General features: G+C 44.3%; 2 long non-coding RNA genes across 15 annotated transcripts; one reads left to right on the top strand and one right to left on the bottom strand.

The window, feature by feature from the left end:
• Positions 1–1,666: 1,666 nt before the first annotated feature.
• Positions 1,667–10,071, bottom strand: LOC123072417 (uncharacterized). Of its 14 annotated transcripts, none has more exons than XR_006435122.1 (13): positions 9,318–10,065; positions 8,742–8,828; positions 8,535–8,613; positions 8,023–8,103; positions 7,658–7,924; positions 7,285–7,331; positions 6,944–7,029; positions 6,594–6,716; positions 6,393–6,488; positions 5,783–6,289; positions 3,952–4,138; positions 2,281–2,385; positions 1,684–1,963 (listed from the first exon to the last, which is right to left on the bottom strand). It is a non-coding gene; the product is annotated as an uncharacterized lncRNA (long non-coding RNA). The 14 variants fall into 14 exon arrangements; XR_006435126.1 differs by having other exon boundaries at positions 7,658–7,900; XR_006435121.1 differs by having other exon boundaries at positions 1,679–1,963; positions 7,658–7,900; positions 8,023–8,613; positions 9,318–10,069.
• On the top strand, positions 2,888–3,798 carry LOC123072418 (uncharacterized). The gene is made up of 2 exons (XR_006435131.1): positions 2,888–3,215; positions 3,490–3,798. It is a non-coding gene; the product is annotated as an uncharacterized lncRNA (long non-coding RNA).
• Positions 10,072–26,653: the final 16,582 nt, after the last annotated feature.

The following is a 26,653-nucleotide window of genomic DNA, read 5'->3' as shown; positions in this document are numbered from 1 at the left end:
ATGCTGACGCGTGGAAGCCTTTTGGTCCCGGTTGGTGGCACCAACCGGGACAAAAGGCCCCCTTCCTGGGCAAGCGGTAGCGGCCACGTGGAGTCCCCGTCTGTCCCGATTCCTGGGTGAATCGGGACTAAAGGGTCAGGGCTTTAGTGACGACCCTTTAGTCCCAGTTCGTTAACTGGGACGAATAGCCCTCATGAACCGGGACGAATGAGGGGTTTTCTACTAGTGATGGTGTCCACAGCCGCCGTCGCCGCCATAGGACAATACACGCCCACCCTTCCGACGCATCCTAGCTCCGCCAACCACCAGCGACAACCCACCCGTGTAGTCATGGCCGCTCGGCCGCACCCGAGGCGCAAGTTCCACCCACGAACGCCGTGCCTCCCATTGTTGCCCTGCATCCAGACACGGCCAAAACCGACCAAAGTGACCGGCTTTGTGCCAAAGGCCGCACCCAACCGAAGGGGGCGCAGCATACGTCCCGCATTGAACAACGGTGGAGCCGGGTCAGCCCACACACGCCCAGGGAACGAGGGAAGAGGGGGAGCAGACACATCCGGGTTGGCACACCCTTGTGCCAGCGATGGGTGGCCCAAGCTCGTCAGCTCCTCCCATCCATCCAACCTGCCTCCCCACTGGACAACTCTTGTGTCGCCTCAACTCGACGGCGAATGCACCACCACGCGAAGCCACCAACACACAATCGCCCACCGGCAGGGAGAGATCACAAGAACCGTGACCAATCGCGAAGGAAGCTCACCGATGAGCCCATCTGCGCTGCCTATTGTCGTTCGGCCCCCAGATCCTGACCGGCCCACCCACCAGCCAGTCACTGCTGCGTCACACCACCCGCCGTGGCCATGGCAGGGGCAGAGACCTGCAGCCCGCGCCGCCCTCGACATGGGCCACCAGGCCCCAGATCTGGCCTCGACCTCGCCAGCCCTGGCGACCAAGGCACGCCCACTGCCGCCGCGCCGCCAAACACACCACGGCGCATCGCCGCCATCCACCAGCCCCGGCAAGCCGTCGTGCTGCTGCGCCCGACACCTAGCGCAACACCCAGGCCTGGGTGAGCCGCCCTGCATCTTGCAACCGGCACGTGGGGAAGAAGAGCACCCCGCCACCGCCGGCGTCGGCCGGGCTTCGCCCAGTCTTGTCTCTTGGCGGCGGTGAAGGAGTCGAGGAAGGGCGTCCCACCGGCGGCCAGGTTTGCCTCCCGTGCACCTGCGGGGGAGCCGCGTGAGGAGATCTGTTCGTTGATCTTTCCACCCTCCGACGATACAGGATATTTCTATAGCTGCCAAAATGAATTTGTATCATGGAGAATAGGGGTTGGCAAATTCTTACCGAGTTGATGCACTTGTATTTCTGTTGGCCCTCAGTTGATAGAGGCCTTGACCCTCTCGCGAGTAAAGTGAAAATACAACAACCATGCAAATACAGTCTCAGCAACACATAGTAAGTTACTAGATCGGAATCGTGCCTTGGCGCGAGGGTGCCGGTCGCAACGTTTTGGTTAAACAGGTAATGGCAAGTTAGTAGAAATCTAGGTTTAGCATATGCAATAATACATGATAACACAGGCATAGAAAGTAAATTAGAGAACCAACACTGAAACTACAACATAATATACAATAACCATGGATTAGTAAATCCATCCGAAGGACTGTCTCATAGCGATGAGCACACATAATTTACAATAAGGATAGGGTGGTGTGCTACTACACTGATTCACAACGCCTCTATAGAGGCATCACATCCACCTATGATAATATTACTCGATAAACGAAAAGAACTTCATCTTCTTATGCGGTCAAAACATCGGTCGCAATCACCACAGCTCAAGCTCAGATAAGCAATCACTATTGTTGTCCTCATGGTCAGATGGATAGTACCCAGGAAACTCATCATATTCGGTGCAGTCAGGCTCCTCACAACAAAGACCATTGCTTGGCTCAACGTACTGTTCAAGCGATTAAACAAATTATTCAAGGTTGCCAAATGGGAATTAGAACGATTGCTTGCAATGGATCATCAAGTTAATTCGGTTATTCATGAGTGGAACCATAATCGTAGCAATGCCGAAATATTACTCATCCTGATCATCATCCTATTTGTTACTCCCTCCGTCCCATAATATAAGAACGTTTTTCAAGCTAACATAATTTGGAAAATGTTCTCATATTATGGGCCAGAGGGAATAGAAATTAACCTAATCAAAGCAAAGAGTGGAGGAAGCTAAAACTGTAATCTAAACAGAACTACTATGCAAGTTAATACCAGTCGATGAATCGGGTTGCTGGCAGTTGCAAGGCTGGCCAGACTGGGTGTCATGCTCAACACAAGGTCTCCTCCCGAAGAATGTAATGACCAGATGTAATCAACCTGACATAAAAAGGCAAAAAGGGTGATAGTAAACATTGTTGTCGCCTTTGCCATACCCACACAATCAGTGCTAAATCATAACTATAATCAGACCACATCCTATCTATTTCAAAGTTGTAATGTAAACAGAGGTTGTAGGAAACAAAACCTAGGAGTAAAAATGAATGATACATGATCAAGATTACAACATGTTCATACAGAAAGCAACACATCTGACAAGTCTAAAGACCAGTGGTAATAATTAGGGCAAGTCATTTCAAAGAAAGAGACAGAAAAACAAGTAGCACACTACAGGGCAGCTGGATAGTACAGTAGTGTAAGCAAGGCATACAAAAGACTATACAAAAGGCAAGTGACAAAATTAGATAGCAGCCTTGATAAGCTAAAAAGCACGGACACGCCAGGAATCGCCGAACTGCCGTCCTGATACGGCGGGATACGGGGATACGGCGGGATACGGCGGGATACGCGAATTTTGGAGTATCCCCGAAATTCGAATTAAAGAAAAAGAGAAAACGACTGGGATACGCCGGGATACGCAGGGACACGTTAGGGATACGGCCTGGCCCAAAAACACACCCCCGGGCCAGCCACGGCCCAATATGTAACCCTATTTTGCAGGGTCTCCAGCGTGCCATACGAGCTGCTCCCTGCTTCCCAGCTCGAACAGAAGGAGCCGCCACCTTCTGGATCGAAGTTCCCACCACCTGGACTCGCCGCCGCCGGCGCCGGCGACTCCTGGATTCGACGGCGACTCCTCCATCCAGCACCAGCAGCAGCAGTCTCTCTCTCTCCTCGCCTCCTCGGCTCCTCGCAGCTGTAGCCTGTAGGTAACCCAGCAGCTTCTCCATTCTTCAACCTCTTCCTCTTTTATTCTTAAGATTCAGATTTTGTTCCATTATTAAGGGATTAAGCTACTGGGTCTGGATGCTTGCTAGCTTGTTGTTGACTTGTTGTTGCTACCTCTCTGCTTGTGCTGCTGCTGTTTGTTATGCTGTTGCTGCTCGCTTGTGCTGCTTGGGCTGCTGCTGCTGCTGCTAGCCTGCTAGTGCTATTGCCTATTTCTGAATTTAACAGCTTTTGTTGCTGCACACTTGTTGATAGGTAGCAACTAGTAAGTGGCATGGCATCTGGGAGCGCCACAGCTGGTAGCCAATTTGTGTTTGACGTGTTTTGCAAGATGCAACTTACAATGAGATGGGGGGACGAGGATCGATCAAGCACTTGATAAAAGAGACACCAAATGGGGCAGTACTCTAGTCTATTCTTTATTTTGATCTATTTCTCTTTAATTTTCTGTCTTAACTCTATATTACATGGCATATTTTTATTTTATTTTATATATACTCGCCGTATCCCCGAATGGCTGTTTTTTGGAAAATCCCGTATCCCATATCCGTATCCCCGTCTTTCCGTCCCCGTGTCCGTGCTTTTTAGTTGATAAGTACACAAAATGAGAATTAATGATGTAGCTCATCATGGCAAGTGATACTGCTGGAAGCATAGTTCCAACCGCCGATAAGCAGCGTTTTGCCAATGGAAATAAATACCAAGGAAACAACAAACATTTGTTTACGAAGATGGCTGACAGAAATACTCAAATGCGTGCATTTCTCCGGTAGAAAAGCACGGTGACAGTCATTGTGTTATGCGGGTACATCCTTCTCCGATAAATAGCTCTAGGAATTCCAACATGATCCAACATAATATCAAGAATCATTCTGCTAAAAATTCTCACGATAGTCTGGTCCACCTGAGTGTTTGGAAATGGTATAGAGAAAACATAAATATATGATTGATAAATGAGCAGCAAAGGAACATACATGCGCAGGACAACATAAATATGCAAAAATAACATTATTGGAAACAATTAAAAAAAGAAGCAATCGACGGTCGGTCTTAAGGTATGAGCTACAATTTTTTATTTTGAGCAAAACCGGTCAATGAACACACATTTTTTTTATGTATGGCCAGTGTAAGAATACATAGACTACATTGGTGAGTCTATGGTTACTCAACCAAGCATGCGTCGAGTCTTCTGCTCTGTATGCTGATAAGAATAACTATGTGAATAAGGAAGACCCGATATTTCACTATCCATGTATATATGATGTGTCGAGGCACCACACAGAGCCAAAGCGTTATTTTTGTTTACGAAACCATAACTGTATGGCCAACGATGACTCATAACACACTGAGAAAATGATAAAATAAAATAAAACGACATTAACCAAGGAACTAAGTATTTCCCCCCCTTTTTCCTATCTTTAATAAAAACGGAAGAACTCATGCCATGCTCGTCAATAAAATAAAATAAATAAAAGGCATACATTCACATATTTATATATTACTTCATTTCATTTCCCCACACATAACATACGGACTATGTGTACACAAGGAGTTAACTGACATCCATTAGATTAGCTTGCACGACCAAGGTTCAGTAGCACAGCAGTGGAATTTTCGCTTGGTACACCTCATAAGGGTGAACAACCATCTGTCAGACACCTGCAACTAACAAGACTGAAACCCTGAAAATGGTGTATAACAATTTTGACCATCCCAATAAACAGAAAAGCTAGCATATAACACCTAACCCGTCCCCTAAGCTGGCACCAGATTGATCTACCCATTCAAGAGGACCAATTAAGCGATCCACACTAACTACCAACAACACAAAAGCATGCCACAGCGTCCTATCTCAGTTATCACCACACGCACCAATATGAATATGAGACTGATCCAACACTCCCCTTCCTTAGAACCTACCTAGACCATGTAACATGCCACTACTATGCACCTAATTTATTATCTTCGAAGTCCCATAGAAAAATAGATAATTTGTAAATATCATCGTGCATTTTTACTGAATCTTGAACTGTTTGAGTTCATAAATTTAAACGCATTATCTCAGGGGCTTGAACTAAGAAATATGATAGAACCGCAAATTGACTACATTGGCAGATTCACAACATATACATAGCAATAACTCTGATAGATCCTGCCTAATACATGCAGCAGCAATATTTTGGAGATGGTATTGAAGATAAATTAAATTTATCTGGTTCCCAACCATTTATGTGGGGTTACATGATGTATTCAATGGCCTTAAGGAAAAACCATTGGATTGGATGAAGGAAAACATATGTCCCTATGTTTGGCTTCCTCTCAATTGTGGGATCACTGTCCAAGGGACAGTAGTGTAGAATAGAGTACAAATTAGATTTGTGTTCATAACCATAATTTCAAAATCAAGCCATGCATCTTTAATATAGGGGCCAAGTTAGTTTGAGTACAATCTGGAAATACACAACACTGATACATCTATCAACTAAATGCCCGATTCATGATGCGTCGATCAGAAGACTCGATAAGTTTCTTGAGGGAAGCTGCTTACATTGTTGTAGAAAGGTGACCTTGAGAAGAGTTGGTCAGCTCTGGTCCTCCTCTTCTACCAATCCTATAGAAGCCCACCAGAGATCTTAAAATCTGAACCCTACAAACAAACAAATACATGTTTGTCTCATGAAAAAAATATACGACCGTGGCATCTTTTAAACAACATTACACCTAAGGAGTTAGCAATATGTTTGTATCAAACCAGCTATTTCTATTATCAAATCAGTTTTTTCCATTATCAAATCAGCTATTTATATTACCATATAACCTATTCACAATGGGAAGATTAAAGAGAGGGGCATAGTTGAATGAAATATGTAATACATAAACAGAGTGTAGCTTATCTTGTTGCTGCAGGTTGGCATTGCTTGGGGAGGCAGTAGCTGTAGGCTTTGAGAAAGATTTTGGGTATACGATTCTCCCGTTGCAGTAGCTTGTGGGAGACGCAAGGTGCAGACCAGGATCTCCTCGCCCTCTCCCTCTCTGCTTCCTCCTCCTGCCTGCTCTGTTTGCCAAATAAAAAGAATGCACCTTACCAAATTCAGAAATGACACGGAGAATAGATGCGGGGAACTGAATAATTCCAAAAGAAAAAGAATGCACCTTACCAATGGCTAGTGCGGCCAGTTCGAATAATGCGTTGAAGTCTATTGGTCTTCACCCATATAATTTCCTGAACGCGCTTGTATCCCTAGATCTCCAAACTGAAGAAGAATGAGGTAAAATGGATCAGCGAAAACAACTATTTTCCAAAAACAAATGTGTTGGCATAAAGTCAAAATAATAATAATAAAGCATATATTTCTCACCCAGCTGTTAAAAGCGCTGGCGCTCCAAGCAGCTCCTGGTTACTCGGATCATGCTTTAGGCCTTCCTGATAAGTTTCCATTGCTTTGTCGTACTCTTTCCTGAAAAACTGGATTGCTTTATACCTGAAACGTAGCCAGTAGCTTAGCACTACAAAATACGCCACAACACAACACCTATACTGCAGAAACACCTATAGCTAGTGGTCACCTACAGATTAATTCAGATGGCATAAACTTATGTGGGTTCTCATCAGATTTACCGATTCAATGCCAATATAACAGTGAAACGGCTTCACAGATTTTTTTAGCTCAAGCAATTGAGTATCATAATAAAACATTCAAGAAAATACCTTTGGATCCTTTACGTTTCTCCTAAGCGCTTCAGTGTAATGTTTCACTTCTTCTGGGTAATTTTGCTGCTTAAAGAACTCATTACCTACAAGGAGTATCAAAAATTAAAACCCTTATCATCACCCAGACTTATCAGGGGCAGACAAGTGTTGTGTTAACAGTAGAATTCGCACGGCTTACCTTTACAATTTAAAACATGTGGCAGTGAAAAAGCATAGGCAAACAACAGTACTGAGTTACGAAATCTGCAGTTCATTCAAGCCTAATAATAAACTAATACAATATCATACAGAGCAAGTCCAAGCCCCAAAAAGGTAATTACAATCCAAAGATATACTACCTTCATTAATTATCAGGTGGCAAAGAATTCCAAGTGCATGAGCCCAGCTGTAGGATATATAGACAATAGCTAAAGATGATTAATTAAAGTTTACAACACAAGAAATCACAAGAAAATACATGCCGAATGATAAAACATTTAAATTCAGATTGAATAAACATCTAAATTCAGTTAAAGATGACATACACATCCCAGTCATTTAGCCATTACTTAATAATGTATACTGGCATACATATCCAGATCATGGTAAGTCAAATCTACATGGATCATCAGCCAACTCATCAAGGTCCTGAACCTTGGTACAAGTAACAAAAACAACATGTATCCTATCCATACAAAACTCGAATCAATCAGCTGGGATTGATGACTTAACTGATGATCTTGCTGAAGAAGAAGATGAATCCATCCATGTTGGTTGGTGTAGTGATGAATTCATGGATGGAATCGTTGGTACGTCGGAGCAGGAGACGTGCATGGCGAAGTCGTTGAAGCAGCTGACGACGCACTGCTGGATGTCGAGGCCCAGCGTGTCCAGGGCGCTCACCGTTGACAGCAGTAGCCCCGGCTTGGCGGCGCAGTAGATCTCCACTCAGGTGTCCTCCTCCTTGCGCTCCGCCTCGACCAAGCACACTCAGTCAATCTCCGGTCACCATTGTAAGCTAAATCAACAACTGCTCCACTGGTGACAGTGAACCGCCTAACTAACTTGCATAAATAAAAACAGCGCTTGCATAATACCTGCAAAGCACAATCTTGCTCTCACTCACAAAGCCAATCAAGCCCATAACATTAGCAGACCCTCATTCCCGGCGAATGTACCTATTCAATATTCAATTATCAATATGTACGCACTTCAGTACCCAACCTAGTGAATGTATGTAACCTCGTAGTTGCCCAACATTCTTCTTGGCTCGAACTCAAGTGGTAGACCATTATGCAGCAGCAGCTGCTACTACTAGAACTACATACAATATCTAACAACACACAAAGCCAATCAATGACAAGGGCTCCAGTTTTTACTTGGTAAAGGCCGATTACAAGGCATTCGTACAGCTAGCTAAAAAACCTGGCAGCTTTCTGAATAGATTAATATCATGAGAATAACTGAAGATACCGTTAAGAATTACTGAAAGTATCATGAGGCAATGCTGTCAACAACAGCAGTCCATGCCAAACCTATAAGTAGCAGACAAATTCAGACGGAACAAAAAAAACTGGCAGGAATCTAGACATGCGGATGAGTCTCTCACATGGCAACAAAAAATACCAAGGACCCAAGTAGATCCCCTAATCCATCAAAGGAATTCGACCATACTCAGCCTCGAGCACCTAATGCATCCAAGAAAGCATTAGCAGCAGCCAACACATCTAACAAACTACTGAAGCCACACATAACAACACTTCCACAAATATTAGACCGCTAGATATATAGGAAGGAAAAAGAAGAGCTCCCAGACCAGAACCCTTGCAACATCTCGACGCAGCAGCAGTTGGCAGGACGGTCGAATCCTTGACGAACGGAACAAATGGTGGCTCTTCAGAACCTGCAACGAAATCCCACATGAGATCCTGACCAAACCGAGAGTAATACAGAAAATCAACCACGACAATTGAACAAACACCTCTGTATCAAGGAGTGCTAGTGCTTCCCTGGTAAGACGGACTGAATGTGTAGGGTCAATATGCTTTCGCTCTCTCTCTCTCTCGCTCCCTCTCCCCCTCCTCCCTCGTCTTATTAGCACTCGAGACATATCCAGGATGCCGCTCTAACATGGACCACACCAACTTATGTAGAGGCATAATTTGGAATTTCAATTCTTTATATGAAATATGCACTAAAAAAGAGACCATGCGAAATGAGTTTCGAAACTGCTCCATGCACGATACATGTATGCACGACATCTAAATCCAGCGGTCTGCGCCATGTTCAATCATACGAACCACAAAAATTACACAATACTGCATATATGGGTAGAAACAGAAAGAGTGATTGATATCAGGGGCAAGGGGGAGAAGGATTAAGAGAGGCCTACCTAGGCATCGCCGACGGAGCTGCCACCTCGACCCGCTCCCCCGTCCGCCCGCACCAGCAACAGCAGACCGAGCGGATCCCTGCACCGCCGCCTCAGCCCGTCGCCTTGAAGCATCGCCTGCCCCAGCGCCGTCGCTAGGAGATGCCGCTGCCACGTTCTCCTCCGGCCAGATGCGTTGTCACATCCCGCTCTGACCACCTAATCCACCCGCGTGGGCACTTGCGACGACGGTGGCGAGGAGAGGGTGCGTGAGGAGGAGACATTGGGGTGGCGGTGGCGGCGGCGGCTGGAGAGGATGAACGGGGGAGCGATAGATGGCGGCGAGGGAGGGCTAGGGTTGTGCCTCTTATTCGCGCTCGTCCTCCTGCCCGGTTCCGATGGGGAGGAGGAGGAGTGAGGCGACCCATGCAGAGTTGACCGGGTGCGCGGCGACGCGCGACCCAGAGCAACGCGGCCGCCTCGGCAGTGCTTCCCGAAGGCGAAGGAGTCGGCGGGCCGGCGGCCGGCTGCCGGCGGAGCGAGGGGGGCGGGGAAGAGAGGAAGAGCGCGAGCTGAAGGGGAAGGAGCGGGGGCGGCGGCGGCGGCTCCTCTGTGAACAGGAAGAGGGAGGAAGACGATTGGGGAGAAAACCTATGGGCACTGGGCTTTTATACCCCATAGTGAAGTTACGAAAATGCCCTCGACGTGGGACAGAAATTACGCGCGGTGGCACGAGATCTTTACAGCGGGGTGAAACTGTTCATTGCTACAAGAGCTTCTCCTTGATCCGACGAGCGAGGTCTTCCCGGGGCTGGATCCAACGGCCCAGATCCCATCAAGCCGCCAGATCCAATGGCCAGGAAGCCCAAATCGCTGGAGAGGCTGGAGGATGACTAGCATTCTTGTTTCTCGATTCAAATTAAGTTGAAGCGATGACAGAAATATCACCAACACATGATAAGTTGTTCCAACTTAACGATCCAAAGTTGCTCTAGATAACAATACCTTCACATAACTAATAAGATACTCAGGAAACCTCTGACGGTACATAAATAAACAACCCAGTTTAAAGATACGTCACATAGTTTTCCACTCCCAGATTCTAGATACTAGATAAGAGACTAGCCATGCATCAAGCTAAGCACTTCTCACGGCGAATGATGTACACCATCATCTTCAGCGGCTCCACGCTCTCCGTTAGCTTGAAGAGGCAGAGGTCACCCTCCCGCAGGCGGTTACCACGGGCGAAAGACGCCCATCCTTTGAGGATCGACGTCCGATCCACTCTCCGTCGCAGCTCCGTGTTCCACGTCCTGCTCTTCCCCTCCGCTGAAGCACCAAACTGATCATGTTCTTCCTTCCGTGATGCCCAACACCGTAATTCTTTTTGAGATACCTTGATGCATACTTCGCGCCAAATGTCTTTTATATGCATAATCAGCGAGGATGTTATTAATGCAGATACAGATATAGTACAGAAATTTGTGCATGCCTATGTAATCCTAGGAGATAGTTGCAAACTTGCAATTGAGGAACAGATAGGCCACCAAATACTTTTTTCTTTTGAACTTACTAGGAAGGTGGTGAAATTGCATAAAGAACATTGGACCTGTTCAGGATCGCGACGTAAACCGGTACTGTCGACTCAATGGATTCTACTTTCTCCCACACTTTCTGCTCCTGTGCTGGCGTTACAGATGGTCTGTCTGGCAGTATGAAGGGGGTCTCGGAAGCTCCCTCAGAATTGTCTCCATCGTCTTCAGATCCCAAAGATGACGTATCTTCACCTAAATAGGCTTTCAAATGAATCAGGCTAAAATGATGAACACAATCATTTATTCATATTCGCAAAAAAGAAAAATATGACGCATACATTTTAGCATCTGTGATGTCTTATGTGCTGTGTGCGCCATACCATCGGTAGCTGGTTCCTCCTTAACATGGGTTGTTAACCCCGTCTTTCACTAGTAGAAAACGGGGCATATGCTCGGACCAGATAAGCCCATTAGTCCCGGTTCGGTCACGAACCGGTACCCATGAGCCCATTGGTCCCGGTTCGTGAGGCCAGGGAGCCTGCCGGGCCTCATGGGGCCATTGGTCACGGTTCGTCAGGCCCCATTGGTCCCGGTTCGTCTGGCCCCTTTGGTCCCGGTTGGTGGCACGAACCGGGACCAATGAGCCTCGCTCCTGGCCCATCACCATTGGTCCCGGTTGGCCTGAACCGGGACCAAAGGGAGGCCTCTCAGACCGGGTCAAGCCACAAACCGGGACCAATGAACCAGCCAGGGAAGAGAGCTTTTGTGTGTAAAACATTAAAAGCAAAAAGAATTTTCATAAAATAAATAAAAAAGCAAAAAAAGAAAAGAAAATAAATGAACTATAATAAGATAAATAAAAATAGCAACACTAAGTAGAAACAAAATAAAATAAATAAAGAAAAAAAGAAAAAAAATTCATAAAATAAATAAAAAAAGCAAAAAAGAAAAGAAAATAAATAAGTAGAAACAAAATAAACTTTAATGAATAAGTAAAAACAAAATAAACTTTTATAAAACCTCTAGTATTATTGAAACTAAAATTATATAAAATTTATGCAACTAAAATTATCAAAGAATTTTTCTGTTCAAAACATTAAAAGAAAAAGGAATTTTCATAAAGAATTTTTTTGTTAGAAACTTTAATAGCAAAAGTAATTATCATAAAGAATTTTTTGTTAGAAACTAAAATAACAAAATATATTTTTGAATATAATGATAAAACACAGTAATATTCAATAGCAGGAAAAGAATCACTCAAAAATCTATTTTTATTGTAAAGCTATTCAAAAACTAGTGATTCACACAAATTTCCAAAAATTAAAATTTAAAGTTTTTAAATTAGAAAACAAATGGCACTAACAGAAAGTTTATAATTTTTATTACCTAAAAGCAAAAGGAATCACTGAAAAACTAGTAAGTATTTTGCTATAAGTAGAAACAAAATAAAAAACAAAGCAAAAAATGAAAAAAAAAAGTACCACCTAAAGGGCCACCACGGCCTGAATACGACTAGAAACCCAACAATGGGCCAGGATTCAGGCCCGTAGTAGGCCCAGTAAGCCCACAGGCACATAGAGACAGATTAGGCCCGAAAGCCTGCTTTAGAGGGAGTTCGAGAGGGTTGGCGCACCGCACCTTATAAACAGGTGGCTCTCTCTCAGCTAGCGAGGTGGGACTAAACTCCCACCACCACGCTCTTGTGCAAGGCCCATTGCTCCCGATTGGTGGCACCAACCGGGACTAAAGGGGTTCATTGGTCCGGTTGATGCTACGAACCGGTACCAATGCCCCCCCCATGTGAATGACCAATCATATCATATTCAGTGATCCACAAGTTTATGTAGGATTTTATGACTAACAATGTGAATGACCTATTCCTGTCATCTCTCTAAATAGATATAAGTGAAGTAAGAGAGTTTAATTCTTTCTACAAAAGATATGCCCACGCTCTAACAAATATAAGTGAAGCGAAAAGAGCATTCTACAAATGGCGGTTTTCTATGTGAAGAGAAACAAACAATCCAAACTTCAAATGATATAAGTGAAGCACATGAAGCATTCTATAAAGCCATACTCAAAAGATTTAAGTGAAGTGCAATGAGCATTCTATAAATGAACCAAGGACTATCTCATACCAGCATGGTACATAAAAGAAAAATGAAAACTAAATGCAAAAGACGCTCCAAGACTTGCACATATTGCATGAACGAAATGAATCCGAAAACATACCGATACTTGTTGAAGAAAGAGGGGATGCCTTTCGGGGTTAGTGTGTAAGAAAAACTTTGTGCCTTATCTTCTCATACTCGTTGTTTCCATCGTGTGCTCCAATTTCATAGGTGCTTCGCATGCGTGATATTATTTGGGCGTCGAAGCACTTGTGTGGTGGTGAGGTAGGTAGGAACCACATCCTGTGATAGATGGAAACATGGTTTACTAAAACTGGAAGCATATATTGGTTGAACTGTGTACATAAAGCACTTGTGTGGTAGTACAGACTAGGAATTCAGCCGTTCATTCTGATTCGTGCTTCCACGTCAATCGGAGATTCTTCCGTTTTGGCGAAATCTTATGTATAGTGCACCAGCCTATTCGTTTTTGTCTGTGGCATGATGAAGATGTATTTTAGTGGACGGTAAATTGTTTCCCATATTCCATTAAATTGCTTCCCAGGAAAGCAATATATGTTCTCAAGCAGGCTTATTTACCATTGCAACTACATTGGTTTAAAACCAAAAATACTATTGCTTCCAAAGAAACGAAAATATGCGTCCAAAGAAATAACAATTTCGGACACCATCAAGTCGATGGCTGCCATGCTTCCTTTTGAGTGTTGGTCATGCTTCCTACTGATGCTAGTCATGCTTCCTTGTGATGCTAGTCGTGCTTCTTTCTAATGTGAGTGTTTCCTTCCATCGTCACGTGGTGAGCAGCATGAACGAGTGACATGAACGGACAAAGGCTGCAACAACAATGCGCCATTAGCTAAGGTCCTCGTTGAAAAAAAAGTAGTTCAGTTGAGAATGCGAGGCATGATTTCATGTAGCCAGCCGCACAATCTCACGTCGCTTGATGATCCCTCCCTGATGCACGTTGAGCGTCCATGCTAGCACGGCGTCACGTCCAACTACTGAGCTGACGACATCCTGATGTGGTGTATCCTGGAGTATATCATGTGGCGTTTGGCACCACCATGGTGACGCAAGTGCGAGGACCTTGTTCCTCGCACCATCGCCATATGCGATGGAGCTAGCAAAATCTGATGAACAAATCAAAGATAAATGGATCAGAACTCTACATACTTCAACGCTTCAACAACGGAAATATCCCTACGGAAAAAATAACAATACCCAGGTCGGAACCTAGGTTAGATCGATGAGGACAGTGTGGAGAGCGATTCGTAGATGGGAAGCATGAAAAATTTGAGTATAGAAAACAATGCTATCTCAACATGAATAATCTCAATCCGAAGCATACAAATTTGGACATGTAATTAGCACCAAAATTAGTTGATGATTCAATGACTTTGCGTATACCAATTTGAGATGAAAAAATGTATCAACTAGGGGAGATGAGACAAGGCGAGAATCGATTCTGTACAGATTAGCTACCGCTGTCATCATTGGAACAAGGGACATCGGAGGCATCCAGCTGCAACATCAAACCAGTTGTTGGCATGTCATTGTTGAGGGCCTGAGTAGATGAATTGGGAGCAAAATTACACTCAAAACAAAGGTAACGCAAATCAAGACAATTAATTAAAAATGGATGAAAGATGAGATGAATCTGACCATAGTTTTTGTCTGGGTGCATACTAGTACCAGGGGCCGACGCCTCGGATGCGCATGCACCTTCCTTGCCTAGCCAAAATGGCGCCTGCGTTTTGATTTTCGGTTTGTGTTTTCTTTCGTCCTCGGGCGAAATGGCCGAATTTTGGGAATTTCAAATTTTTCGGCAAAATCTCAGATGAAATTGCAAAATCAAAATTTGAAAATTTGATCAAAATTCAACCGAAATTTGGCCGAAATTCGGCCAAAATTCAAACAAAATTTGAAATAAAACAAAGCATAAACATATCAGTGCAACAACCACCAGGATGGATCGAATAAACTTCAACAAATAAGCTCTAGGGATTAATAAAACTACATCTGTCCAACATATAGCAGGCGCACATTAGTTATAAAGTTTCCAAAAACATAACCATTAACAGTCCAACATCAGTTCAACCATCACAGCGTAGTTCATAGTTTAAATAGTCCGGTACAGCCAACAGACTTAAAGGATTACACATAGAAATAACAGCTCCAAAAGACAACCATCAAAGCATGACACTGAAACAACAGCTCCAAGCTTGCCTACATCCAAAAGCTTCTTGATATCCCTGGATATTCTTCACATGCCATTACTGCTTTAGAGAAAATAGAGGAAGGGTCAGGATGGAGGTATTCTGCATTGGAATTATCTTCTGCCACTTTGTGCAACAAAAAATAAAATGGATTATCAGGAGAAGTAGCTAGTAGAACAATATTCAAATGTTATGCATGCTCATGAATGAAATAACAAATCTACTACAACAATATAGTTTTTATTCACCAAAAAGCTTTAGGAACAAAGGTTATGGCTCCATATACTAGAATGATGAATTTTAGTTTATAGTTTATACTCCAACACAACAAAACTCTAAGGATACAAAGAAAGCAACATAGACACAAACAGCCCGCTGTTGGCTTGGACTAGCCATTTGTCAATTGTCACACAAAAGGAAAATCCACGGTGAAAAATGTGAATCAAAAATCATGCATAAGCTCAAGGTATTGCAGGATAAATATAGTGGTTAACATACCTATAAAATAGCATCTCCAAGCTTGCATACATCCAAAAGCTTCTTGATATCCTTAGTTCTTCATGTGGCATTTTTGGTTTAGAGAAAACAGAGAAAGGATCAGGATGGATGTAGTTCAACATCAAAATCTTCTTCTTCCACTTTGTGCATAATCAAATAAAATGGACTAACAGAGAACATCACTACTAGGTGATTGGTAGCAATTAGAACAACACTGATAGGTGATAAGTATAGCAACTACAATAGCAATACAAGATAAGTGGCAATTATAACAACACTACTAGGTGATAATTGACAAGTAGCAATTAGAGTAGCAGTACTGATCATACACAGTGAGAATAAATATTAGAGCGGAAACGCCAAAAATAAGAGACTTATCAAATCTACGAGTAGAGGCTGTTCACTTCCTTGGTCTTCTTCCTAACTAGTCGTCCAGATCTACGAGTCTCCAAATTGCCAACACTTGCTGCTGTCTCCTTTTCAGCTTGTACTTGTGTCTCTTCTTCCACTTGCATTTGTGTCTCTTGTTGATCTTGTTGATCATCCTCATCATCCTCACTCACCCCATCATCATCCTCACTCTCATTATCAACATACTCATTATCTTCGTCGTCATCCTCACTCTCAGTTTCGACATACTCATTCTCCTCATCATGATTCCTCTTTCTTTTCTTCTTATTACCCTTTGTACCAACATAAGAATCCTTCCTGCCCGAGTTGAGACGCCTTATTTTCTCAAAAACAGCACTGGCTTCATTAGCTCCCTCCACAATTGGATCCTCTTCATCCTCATTCAGCCACTCCATTATTGGATTTTCTTCATCAAACATTGTTGTGTCCATCAGCAGTGCACTTGGATCAACTTCATTATCTATATCTTTCTCTTGATCTTCTTCAGCACATATCTTCAAAGTTTGAATAGTAAACCAAGTAAATTATATGACATGCAAGGACAATACAAGGTTGACAAAGAAAGTAAAATGAGTTAGTTTATACCTTTAGGTTGTAGCGTACAGAAACTAGCTTGTGGAGCTTGTCATATAAAAGACGATTTCTTTCCTTTGTGTGCACCAAAGCAAAGGCGCTCCAATTCCTCTCACACCCACTTGATGAGACACATTGTGAGCAAATTCTCATTGCACACTTCTGCAATGCATGAACATCCCCTCCAAATTGAAACCACCATTGGGCTGCAAGATATCACCAATGAAATTTTCAGAATTGCAAACAAAAAGGAGATGAAAATTCTAAAACTAAAGGACCATGTCTTACTTGGCTCCATTCTCACCGCAGCTTCTTCTGCTAATCTGGTCCCAAACCTCCCTTGGCACTCCCTAAACTTACTTACTTCATCAATGGCTGATAAAAGACACTATAACATTGCGCACAGGAATCATCTCAACAGCTCAAAACGCAAGCACACAACCCAGATTTATGGAACGATTGTATATTTGAGGATGTTAATAACAAGGTTTATAACCCACTTTTCTGTTGGACCAAAATAAATATTACCAGATCGTGAGCATCCTTGGTGACTAAAAGCAAAATATGCATGAAAACAGATGTGAATCATACAAAATTACATGGTAATAGAGCACATCTTGCTTCCTCCATCCTTTGGCAGTCAGGCTCATTAATTGTTGGTTGCCGACTCGTCGCAGCAAGCTGTCCGATGCAGCAACAAGCAGGAAGCTATACTCGTACAACAATCGATCAAGCTGCTTCTAATAGCTAGCTAGCTGTGTACGTACAATTAATCAAGCTGCTTGTAATAGCTATATAGCTTTGTACGGATTGCTGCTTCAAGTAGGAAGATATAAAGGCATCAAGAACATCAAGAACATCTATACCTTCCCAACCAAGAGGACGCCCTCCATGTTGCTGCCGCTGCCCCGTGCTCCTGCCTCCGTTGAACTGGTTGGCTTGCGCACCATCACCTCTGTTGCCGCAGCCGCCGAGCACCATGCCGCCATCTTGAAGAAGCAATGGACAGGGAGTGGATGGGGTGGATGCGAGGAGACGTGGAGGGCGGCAGGAGGCTAGTGAGCGCCGGCGAGATGCGGAGGACGTGGGAGAAGCAGCGCTCGAGTGAGATGTGTCTGCTGATCTGCTCGATGTGCAGCGGCGGCGCCGCTCACGGGAGGAGCCAGAGGAAATCACGAACTAGGGTTAGGGCGATTGGTTTCGTTGTTTTATGTGAGCAGAAGCATAACAGGAAGGCTCTGGAAGCTGGGTCGGGCCAGATAAATTCAAATTGGGCTGAATTGTTCGGCCGAAAGGCCCATATGTCGGGCCCAGGCGAGACGGCTGAAATTCAGCCGAAAATCAAAACGCAGAATGGCGCACCAGTGCGGTGGAAGTGGTGGTGACGGGGCACGGTCTGGTGAGGGACCGGAGCGGCGATGGGGTTTACGTGGTCGATGGTGACATCAGGGAACGACGAAGCAGACGGGGGTGGGACGCCGCATCATCGACGTGGATGACCTGTAGTCGTCGAAGTTTCTTTTTGTGCGGAGCGATGGTGGCGGCGGTAGAAGCCGCGGCGAGCTCATGATGAGCTTGGTGGGGCGGGGCAGGTGAGGCGAGATTAACTCGGGAGAGATAAATTTTGTGATTAATTGACGGATTGAAGATTTGCTATCAGACTTTTGATAGGAAGCATTTCCCTTTTTTTAAAGAGAAAGGCTTGTTAAAGCTTCATTCATCTCCATGTTTCCCGGAGGAACGACCATAGCAATTAAAGCCAGGTCGGGCTCATCTATTTCCTTAACAATTTTTTTTGAAAGTGCCAGTCAAGGCTGGGATTTCATTGATTAAGCAGGTAGCAGTGGAAAAGTGACAAATGTGGTGATCCAGGGATCAAGGAGATAAGAAAAGAAAAAGGAAAGGAGGTGCCAACTGCACCATAGTCTAGGCTACAATCTCATGGAGGATCCCCGAAGGGGTTTTGGAGGAATTTGACCCTGCTCTGTTGCCACATGCTAAGCTCCCTCCTAATGTCATCCAGCACGTCTTGCACTCTTGCCTCCGTGCTCCTGAAGACGCAGTGGTTTCATTGCTGCCAGGTTTTCCGCAGAGCAAGCATTATCAAGGTTTTTGCTCCTTTGATGAATGTTGGCTATGTTGCTGAGATCATGGTAGCCACCTTCTCGAGTGAGCTCTTGTCGCTGGTTTCACTGGCACGGCTTAGGCCCTGACAGTGTTGCCACGAGGAAAGAGCAGCCCGGATTGTCCTCGTGAAGGTGTAGTCCCAGAATAAGTGCGCCGAGCTCTCGAGGCTTCTCAGGCATAGCTAGCAGACGTAATCGTTTGGCCAGTCACTCCGCTCAAGGCGATCATTGCATCACAGCTTGTTTTGATGGAGCAGCCAAGCAAAAACCTTGATCTTCGCCGGAGCCCAACCACCCCAGATCATGTCTTGATACAAGCCCGTTGTCGATCCCAGAAACTGCAATGCTTAAGCGGAGTGGGAGCTATACTGGACTGATCCATCGAAATTCCATCGAATCTGATCATGGTCTTCGTATTGCAGGGAAAGCTGCTGGCTCTGGATTAGGTGATGCAGGTTTAGAACCTCGCTGATCCGGTCGCTAGTGTTGCCGTGTGCCAGGTCCGAGATCCAACGATTGCCAGCAACATCTTGAGCCACTGTTCGGCCCTTACATCTTGAGTGCTTGAAAAGCATTGGGAAGCCAAACTTGAGCGGCACCGCTCCTAGCCATGAGCTGTGTCAGAAGCTCGCCGTCCTGCTGTTGCCAATGGTCAGCGTCGTCGCGGCATTGAAGAGGGCGTGGTCAGAGGCTTCGCATGGGGGCTCCGTTCCCACCCATGGCCGAAAGGGGCTTTTCCAGCTGAGCCATAGCCATCGGAGCCGGAGCGCTCGACTAAACGTCGGCAGGTTCAGAACGCCGAGCCCACCGTGCTCGATCGGTGAGCAAACCCTTTCCTAGTTGACCTTGTAGATGCCGCCTGAGACACTACAAAAAAAAACACTTCCATGATGATACGTGTTTGTCACAGTAGGTCGCGTTTTTTGTCATGCATGTACATCCATGACGATTTTATGACAGAATCAAGATAGTCATACCTGTGTTGTCGTAGAAGTGTTCCATGACATTACCAAAATTATCATCACGGAAGTGTGCACTTCCATGACGATAAATCGCGCGTCACATAAGTGCTTTCGTCAAGGGTGACCGACACGTGGCATCCACCGTAACATAACGCCGTTAAGCTATTGGGTCGGGTTTTGGATCCGATAACCCGTTAACAGCCCCGACCAATGGGGATTTTCACGTGTAAAATCATCATTGGCTGGAGGAAACACGTGTCGGCTCATCGTTGGGACATATGTCATCCACTCATTGGACAGAAGGCGCCTATGATACATCGACACGTGGCACGGCCCATCAAGTTTAAATGGGACGGCCCAACTAAAGGCCAACAAGATTTTGCGGACCATAATGGGCCGGCCCAGCTAAAGGCCCACGAGATTTTGCGGACCATAATGGGCTGGCCCAGCTAAAGGCCCACAAGATTTCGCGGGCCATAATGGGCCGGCCCAGGTAAAGGCACACAAAATTCTTGCGGATCATAATGGGTCGGCCCAGCTAAAGGCCCACGAGATTTCGCCGACACTAATGGGCCGGCCCAGCTGTAGGCCCACAAGATTTTGAGGACCCTAGTAGGCCGGCCCATTAATTGGCTGCCATGTTTTGGGCCAAATGCCGGTCCATATTTGATCCGGTCCATTAATGGCCTGCCACGTTCCGGGCCTAATAATGGCCCATATGAGATCCGGCACGTTAAAAGCCTCCCACGTTCTGGGCCAAATCACGGCCCAGATCAGGTTCGACCCTTTAAGAGGCTTTGGCCTCAATTATGGCCCGTATCAGATTCGGCCCGTTAACTGAACGCTATGCTTTTGGGCCCACTTGCAAAAGGCTCATTAAGTAATTCGGCCTGATATTAGTTTCGGCTTGTTAAGCGCCCGTTTAACATTTCGGCCCTATATTAATTTCGGCCTGTTAAAAGCCCGTCATATAGTTGGGCCTAACTATGGCCGGGTTTGCATCAGGCCTGCTCGTAGCCGACATCTGATTGGGCCAAACAAGAACTGAGACAACTTTGGCTTGTTAAAAGCCCGTGATTTGATTCACACAATCATGGGCCACGGTCCATTTTAGGATGCTACCGGCCCGTGAGCTGTTCGGCACGTTTTAGGCCCAACCTACCTCTCAGCCTCCTAAAAGCCCATCGAGTTTTCTTGCGAAAAGAGGGCCGGGGGTTACTCAGACTATTAAAGGCCCGAATCTACTAGTGGGCAAGTTTGACGGGGCCCATGATGCGGATCATACATCGTGATTGCATGACGGCCCGATTATGTACCATAATTTTATGGTTTGACCGCTTTACTGTGAAGACAGGATATATATATATATGTATATATATATATATATATATATATAGGGAAAATCCATCCTACCACCCGGTGGTAGTTACTTCACATGTCTCATATACTAGGATGTGGTACTATATATACTATTTTATTATTTTAAATATGTTCGTATACTATATCTAAGATATTTCAAAACAAGTTACATGAAAAAATTGCATATGAGCATATAGTTTTTGTTATATTTGTGAAATACGTACATATTTGTACGTAAAAAAGAGCATACTCAAAAAATGGTACATACTACCTAAAAATTTGTATATATACTACCTAATCATTGTTATATACTACATACTACACGTACATACTCTCGGTTTCGACAGATACTATATACAACATACAAAACGCAAGTGGTGGTAACTACCACTGCTTGTAGCAAACATTTAAATGTTTTGCTACAAGCAGTGGTAGTTACCACCACTTGCGTTTTGTATGTTGTATATAGTATCTGTCGAAACCGAGAGTATGTACGTGAATGTTTGCTACAAGCAGTGGTAGTTACCACCACTTGCGTTTTGTATGTTGTATATAGTATCTGTCGAAACCGAGAGTATTTACGTGTAGTATGTAGTATATAACAATGATTAGGTAGTATATATACAAATTTTTAGGTAGTATGTACCATTTTTTGAGTATGCTCTTTTTTACGGCATATTACAGTAAAACAACTGCAGCATCGTGAATAAGAAAAAACCTAGACTATACAATAAAGAAATTACGACATATTACATCTACTGGGCATCAAAGTTCGCCACTATGATAATAAAGCACAAGCAGACAACAGATTACATACATTGGGCATCAAAGATCGCCACCAGTGCAAATAAACACACCGACAAAATAATATACAAAACCGACATCACTTCAATAGAGTTCAAGAAAGGTTAGCCCTGCTGGCGAGCTGCAGCGCAAGCACCTGATCAAGATGATGAGACTACGCTTGTTGAACACTTATATCTTCCTCACTCTGATGGGGGGGGGCACTTCAAGAAGTTTACCACAGAATTTTCTCCATAAGCATTGCCTTTATTCTACACTAATAAAGGACAGCATGTACTTACAAGAACAATGCAGAGCTAAAAAATTTCATTGGCATTGGATATATTCTACACTAATGTAACCATTCATACAGATCAGACAATTTGGAGCGAACAATTGATAAGCAAGCTATCATGCATACTGTTGTCACATAATGAACCAGGTATGTATGCAAGTACAGTGATACAGGACAACATGTACTAACAAGAGCAAAGCAACGGACAACATATTTGTGATATCCTGTCGTTCTTTTCAAACCGGAATTCTTCTTCGAGCAGATTTCTTGCAAAAAAGATCCATAAGGCACATGCGAACAAGTAGGAGTTCAAATTGTCATGTGATTTCATAGACAGTACCTCATCCTGGGAATGAGACTAGTGCATAACAAGGTTTTTTCATTCAATGTCTTCTAATTTAGCACATGAGACTTCACCGGAAATTCGTTTATAGACTTGCCATCAAAGTGTGATTTCCTCAGGTAACACCAATACTACTGCAATGCTTCCTTGAAAAGCACAAACAAGCTTAGCTCATCATGACTATCAAGATTGACCCTCGCCTAGTTACAACAATCTAATGTAAATCATTGATGTGTTCGATCAGCAGAAAACAGGAAAATAATAACCATGAATAATAGCACTTACACGTAAGTTGGACAGGAAGATGTGAAAATGGTGTTTGTCTTCACTATAATCTTCCCATGATGGGAATATATGCACGTAGTCCCTAACAACATTGAAAGCATTGTCTTTTAAACTGGGAATAAATGGAATGGGGTTCCAATCTACAGGAATTGGCCGTCTATGCAGTTGGGATAGGTCTTCGGCCGGTGGACTTGCTGTACTTTTTGCTGGAGTGGGATTTTTCTGTGGTACGATTGGTGCTATGGCAAATGAAATCGGTATACCTTTTCCTGGAGTGCAGGTCCTGTGTGGTGGGGCTAGTGAAGTATGGGTATAGTCTGCTGGAGTCGGTCCTATGTTTTGTGTCACTGGTTGTACAGCCAATATAAGTGGGGTGCTGTCTGATTTCTCCGGCACCACCACGTTTTTCAAGGACTTTGCTAGTGCTCCTTCGGGTTCGGCAATCACCCTCTTCCTTTTTGATGTCTGATGCACAAGAACAACATTTGAGTGAAAAAACATGGTATGATGACAGATGGAATATGTATTGATAATGGATGGGCATGGCATCTCGAATTATATGATGAGTAAATTAAGAAGATGGCGGTGCAACAAAGTAGAAGAAATGCAAGACAACATATGCAAGATACGCGCAATCAATAAAACCTTGCCAAATTAGAACAGGCACCTTGATGGGTGAACAGGACATGCCATCTGCCTTTGACTCCTCGAGGTTAGAATAGTCATTAGGATGATATTCTGAACAAGAATCAACAGGTGGGGAGCGTATGAGTTTCATTGCTTCCAGAATGTTACTCAATGCCTTGGTGCCAATTTTGTAAGTCATTGCAGTGTTCTACAATATTCTTCTGATACACGGATTCTAATATTCATTATAATTGCGTATAATATTTGAGAACCATGAAAACATAAATAGTTGTGAGATTATCTTTGTAATGCACATGATATTCTAATATAGGGGCACCCCTGTAAACACTTGTGCGCTATCACTGGATTCTGATGAGTGAGCTCATGTGTGCTGTAATATGGTGCGTGCATCTATATAATCTGGCATAAGTACACAAAAAATAGGCTCCAGAAGTAAGGATAGCTGGTAGATGACAGGTTCATAATATACTGTATAGAGAGTTTATTGCCAAACCATGATAACAAGAGCACACAGCAACTAGGCAGATCATAGTATACATAACAGGGGTACACCATAACCACGATATATAAATCGGGAAAGTGGAGCTGGCTTGAAAATACGGTGTTGTATTGCCGCTAGTAATTGAAAGCCTGTCGATCATGTACAGGCCAGCTCTATCAGCTGTTGACTGCAGATGTCCCTGCGCCCCTTCCTAACAAGGAACATACTGTACGTACTAAATAAAGAATAAACAAAGAGTAACATGTTAAAGAACAGAAGAGGAAGCATATTCTTGAGGTTCCGCTTCATTGCATACAAAGTTGGTTGCCCACTCATGATGAATCACAGCGCCCAAAGAAATGCAATTCCATGCTATCTCTCTATATGTGGAAATTTTGAACAAGAGTCATTAGGATCATATTCTGAACAAGAGTCAACAGGTGGGGAGCGTATGAGTTTCCTTGCATCCAGAATTGCACTCAATGCCTTGGTGCCAATTTTGTAAGTCATTGCAGTGTTTAGCTTCAAGAGTGGACTGTTGCTAGTGCGACACAAAGTAGCTACACAGATCATAGTGTAGATATAATGGGAAAACCTTAAGCATCAGAGTAAAATCAGCAAGGTGGAACTTGCTGGAATATATGTGCTAGTTTGCCGGTACGGCTAGAAAGGCTTCGGATACTAGCTCTCTTCAAGTGAAGGTGCGGTACTGTTAATATCAGTGTAACTCTCAAAGGCGACACAGCTCCCCGCATTTCCTTGCTATTCTTATAGGATTCAAGTGGGCAGGCCACTACAAATCCTATTCCTATGTTTACAAGATCCTACGAATCAAAGAGGCTCAACGTGTTCATCACAACCGACCGTATAGACCTCTACACTACAAATGTCTCTGCTCATCTTCAGTACAAGGAACATACTGTACTACTATCATACTCCCTCCGTTTTAAAATATAAGTCTTGGTAGAGATTTCCACTATGGACCACATACAGATGTATCCAGATACATTTTAGAGTGTAGATTCACTCATTTTGCTCCATATGTAGTCCATGGTGGAATCTATACAAAGACTCGTATTTAGAAACGGAGAGAGTACATATTAAAGAAGAACGGAAGAGGAACATGGTAAAGAAGAGCAAGAAGATTTTGGATAATAAAATGTTGGTTGCGCAGTGCCCACACATGATGAACCAGAGCGCATTAAGAATGCAACTCCCAGTTGTCTCTCGACCATTTCAAGCGGTTGGATGAAGATCCTACATCTCCTAACCCATCTTCTTCCTCGTCTCTGATTCTTCCCATACAGAACACCGCACGGGCCGCCGGCCCCCACCGCTGTGTTCCTCCGCCACCCCCACCCCCCACCCCCGCCCCAACCCCCACCCGTGTTGAGTTTTCTTTGTTCGGAGAGGCCCCACAACCACCCGAGCCCCTTCGTTCGCACCGGCGAACTCCGGCGAGCTCTGAAAAATTTAGACTACTGTGATTTAACTAGTGTGGAATATAAAAGGGGAAAACCATAAGCATTGGGAGTATAGTGTTGAGCGTGCCATGGCGGATCTGAAGTTGCAAACCGGACAAAGGCAACTTCGCAACAAAGACAAGAAATCAGAGTAAAGCAGTGGTGATCTATTTTCTTGCTGCGATAAATAAGTTGAGCAGATACGAAAGAGTACCGCCTCTGGTGCGGCGCCGTGTACGCATCTGCTGAGAATTTGACGGTGCTGCGGTAGCGATGGCTGTCGGTGGCGTGGAACCAGATCTAGGAGGGTAGACGGTGGCGGCGGGGCGTGGTGGACAAGATGGTCGTAGGAGCGGCGCCTGCAAGGTGGACGACAGCGGGGATGAAGCAAGAGGACGGGATGCAAGGATCCCGGTCCGAAGTCGTGGATGAGAGAGGCCGATCTCTTGTAATGGACGGCGGCGTCGGCGTATCAGTTCCGGCATGGTGGAGGAGGACGGCGGTGGATGGGGTGGCGGACGACGGCGAACGAAGGAGGGTGGGGTGGAGAGGGTGTTTTGGCGCCCACGGAGTACGAATGGGGAAAAGGGAGGTAGAGAGGAAGGGGGGAACCATATATTCATGGCGTGCTTGTCTCAAATGCGAGGAAATTTACAAACTTATAGCCCCCGTTTCAAATTTCTACTACATCACAGCAACATTAGTCGGTTGGGAATAGGACGGTAATCTCGCATACACCGAATATTTGCCAACGAGAGTTTGTTTTTGGCACCCATCGTGTCTGAATATGAATCGGGGAGGGAGTCGATTTCGGCCGAGGACACACTGTGTTTTGGCGCCCACCGTGTATGAATCCGGGTGAGAGGCGGTTATGTCACATTTGGGTGAAATTACAAACCTACCCCTATCGAAACCTATAGAAATCCAGCAGATAGGCTTTGCGTAGCAGGGATAGACAGTAGTAATTTCCATCTCGCAGATTTTGTTTTGGGCGGTTACTGCGACTTTCCCCGCTTCATTCAAATTTTGCAGAGTGCACGTTTACGCTCGTGCCAACTCAATTAGAATCCCGTTTGTATTCTATTTTTTTTCGGGCGGGATCCATTTTCATTTTTTATATATACTTTCAAAAGCACAACAAACAATTCTGTTCCTTTATATGTATAATATGATTTACAAATACAACGATCTCGAAATCTTAAGGTTGAATTCAAAAAATTTTAACCAAATTATGTTCTACTAAAATG

This window comes from Triticum aestivum, chromosome 3B (assembly GCF_018294505.1).
Source record: "Triticum aestivum cultivar Chinese Spring chromosome 3B, IWGSC CS RefSeq v2.1, whole genome shotgun sequence".
Taxonomy (NCBI): domain Eukaryota; kingdom Viridiplantae; phylum Streptophyta; class Magnoliopsida; order Poales; family Poaceae; genus Triticum; species Triticum aestivum.
This window is presented reverse-complemented; position numbering and strand designations above follow the sequence as displayed.